Source organism: Rhinopithecus bieti, unplaced genomic scaffold (assembly GCF_001698545.2).
Source record: "Rhinopithecus bieti isolate Rb0 unplaced genomic scaffold, ASM169854v2 scaffold_29034, whole genome shotgun sequence".
Taxonomy (NCBI): Eukaryota; Metazoa; Chordata; class Mammalia; order Primates; family Cercopithecidae; genus Rhinopithecus; species Rhinopithecus bieti.
In genome coordinates this window covers 67,414-70,811 of record NW_016812875.1, presented here as the reverse complement: position 1 = coordinate 70,811, position 3,398 = coordinate 67,414, and the positions used below count along the sequence as shown (strand labels likewise).

Genomic DNA, 3,398 nt, shown 5'->3' with positions numbered 1-3,398 from the left:
TTTTTTTTTTTTTTTTTTTTTTGAGACAGAGTTTCATTCGTTGCCCAGGCTGGAGTGCAATGGTGCAATCTCGGCTCACTGCAGCTTCTGCCTCCCAGGTTCATGCTATTCTCCTGCCTCAGCCTCCCAAGTAGCTGGGATTACAGGTGTTTGCTACCACGCCTGGCTAATTTTGTATTTTTAGTAGAGGCGGGGGTTTCCCCATGTTGGTCAGGCTGGTCTCAAACGTCTGACCTCAGGTGATCCGCCCATCTAGGCCTCCCAAAGTTCAAGGATTACAGGTGTGAGCCACCACGCCCAGTCAGAGAAAAATTTTGCCTTTTTATTTAGGTGTTACCTGCTGAAGAGAATGGGAGATCAGTTTCGAATCTGTCTCCTCGACCAACCAAAATTGGGGAGTTTATGTACCCAAAAAAGGAGTGTAACTATGTGTGAGGAAAATAGCAATTAGGGAAGGGATAAGGAAGCAGTCTTGACCTATGAGGGGAAAGAGGTGTCTGGGGTCTCATTGTCTAATGGTGATTTGGTGAGTTTTAGTCTGTTGCCTGAGGGTCCCTTTCCTGAGGAAAGAACTCACGGGAGACAAATACAAGTTTTAGGTTTTAAAACTGAAAGAGTGAGTTTCTATGTTTATTCAAAGACCTGTAAATATAATTTCTGTGGGGAAATTGAGCCAGTTTCATTTATGCACAGCTTTTTTGCCTCTGGTCTTTAAAAAAAAAAAAAAAGAAAACAACCAATATGTTTGTTGCCTATGGTAAAATTCCAGCTTCCAAGTGAAAAAAAAAAAAAAAAAAGACTCCACTATTTCCCAGAGTTACTTGGATCACTACCTTTCCCCATACCCCCTTTAGTGAAGGTTGTTTCATGTGTTTGTACTACAATTAGATTCTTTTGCTACATTCTGCATTCCTTCCTGGGATTCCCCACCTCTGAAATGTTTTCTAAAAGTTACCATGTACTGAGGCTCACTCTTGTTCTCTGAAGTTCTGCTGGTTTTGAAAAATGTGTGGTGCCGTTTACCTATCATTAAAATATCATACAGAACAATTTTACTACCTGAAAGTGTCCTGTGCTTCATCCATTTAACCCTACCCTCCAACTCCAGCTACCACTGATCTGGTACTATCTATTGTTTTCCTTTTTCCAGAATGTCCTTTAAATGGTATCTTACACTTTGTAGCCTTTCAGACTTGCTTATTTCATTTATGCATTTCAGATCCATCCTTCTCACAATTTCATTTTAATTTGCATTTTAAAATGACAGTGACACATAATGAACATCTTTTCTACCTTTTTTTTTTGAGATGGAGTTTCGCTCTTTCGTGCGGGGTCAACTACAATAGAAAAGAGGACCCTCAAACACAGGCTGATTTTTTTGTTGTTGTTTTTGAGACAGAATCTTGCTCTGTCACCCAGGCTGGAGTGCAGTGGCACGATCTTGGCTCACTGCAACCTCCGCCTTCCAGGTTTCAAGCGATTCTCCTGCCTCAGCCTCCCGAATAGCTGGGATTACAGGCGCCAACCACCATGTACAGCAAAATTTTTTGTATTTTTAGTAGAGATGGGGCTTCACTGTGTTGGCAAGACTGGTCTCGAACTCCTGACCTCAGGTGATCCACCCGCCTCGGCCTCCCGAAGTCCTGGGATTACAGGTGTGAGCCACTGCGCCTGGCAGTGAACATCTTTTTATAGGCATATTTGCCATCTGTGTATCATCTATGAGGAGACTGTTGCGATCCTGTTACCCCTCCCCCTTTTTCTTGTTTATGATTGGGATTTATTACCTCATTTAACAAGAAATCTGATGGAAAGACAGTTCCAGGAGTGGTCCTTGATTTTGAGTCAAGGACCAGATTCTTTCCATCTTCAATGTGTTGATTTGTCTGGCTCTCATGGTCTCAAGGTGGCTGCTATAGTTGTGTTACAGGAAAAGGGTCCCAATCCCGACCCCAAGAGAGGATTCCTGGATAGACCTTGCACAAGAAAGAATTCAGGACAAGTCCCTAAAGTGAAAGCAAGTTTATTAGGAAAGTAGAGGAATAAAAGAATGACTACTCCATAGACAGAGCAGCCCTGAGGGCTGCTGGTTGCCCATTTTATGGCTTTTCTGGATTGTATGCTAAACAAAGGGTGGATTATTCATGCCTCTCCTTTTTAGACCTATAGGGTAACTTCCTGATGTTGCCATGGCGTTTGTAAACTGTCATGGCACTGGTGGGAGTATAGCAGTGAGGATGACCAGAGGTCACTCTTGTTTCTGTCTTGTTTTTGGTGGGTGTTAGCTAGCTTCTTTACTGCAACCTGCTTTATCAGCAAGGTCTTTATGACCTGTGTCTTGTGCTCCTATCTTCATCCTGTGAGTTAGAATTCCTTAACCATCTGGGAATATAGCCCAGTAGGTTTCAGTCTCATTTACCCAGCTCCTATTCAAGATGGAGTTGCTCTGGTTCACACGCCTCTGACAGTTCTAGGCTTCACATACAGTTAAAGCATTCCAGAGGCAGAAAAGGAATCTCTCCTTTCTTTTTTCTCTATTGTATTTTAAAAATTGAGATATATATTCACGTACCATATAGTTCATCATTTTAAAAGTATACAGTTCAGTTTTTTTATATATAGTCACAGTGTTGTAGAACTATCACTATCTAATTCTAGAACATTTTCATCTCCCCCAAAAGAGTCTGTATCTCTATCCATTAACTGTTACTCTCCGTCTCTCTCTTTTCTCAGATCATTTGCCCATTTTTAAATTCGGTTGTTGTGGTATTAGTGACTTGTAAGAGTGCTTTTGTGTTCTTGGTTGAAGTTCTTTATCAGATAAGATTGTTGCAGATACTCTCTTCCAATCTGTGGCCTATCTTTTCTTTCACTTACCAGTGTCTTTTGCAGAGCAGAGGTTTTTAATTTTAGTGAAGTCCAATATATCAACTTTTTCTTGCATGTGGCATGACTTTAATCTTATGTCTACAGACTCATGTTGAAACCATGTGACCAAGGTCACTTATATTTTCACCTGATAATCCTGTAGAAGCTAATAGTTTTGCATTTTATTTTTAGGTCCATGATGTATTTTGAGTTACTTATTTTTATTTTAGTATATATACATAACATAGTTTTTAAAGTTTCAGTTCAGTAGCATTAAGTACATTCACATTGTTGTGTACTCATTACCACTATCTGTCTCTAGAATTTTTTCATCATCCCAAACTGAACTCTGTGCCCATTAAGCAGTAACTCTCTAGCCCCTGGTAGTCACTATTCTACTTACTGTCTATGAATTTAATTACTGTAGGTACCTCATATAGGTGAAATTATGCCACACTTGATTTTTTGTGACTGGCTTCTTTCCTTTCCTCTCCTCTCCTCTCCTCTCCTCTCCTCTCCTCTCCTCTCCT

At 40.6% G+C, this 3,398-nt stretch overlaps 1 protein-coding gene across 1 annotated transcript in view; it reads left to right on the top strand.

Annotated features, from left to right (window-relative positions):
- The window catches only part of SLC71A2 (solute carrier family 71 member 2), an 80,958-nt gene that overhangs the window by 23,909 nt on the left and 53,651 nt on the right, over positions 1 to 3,398 (top strand). The window lies entirely within an intron of this gene.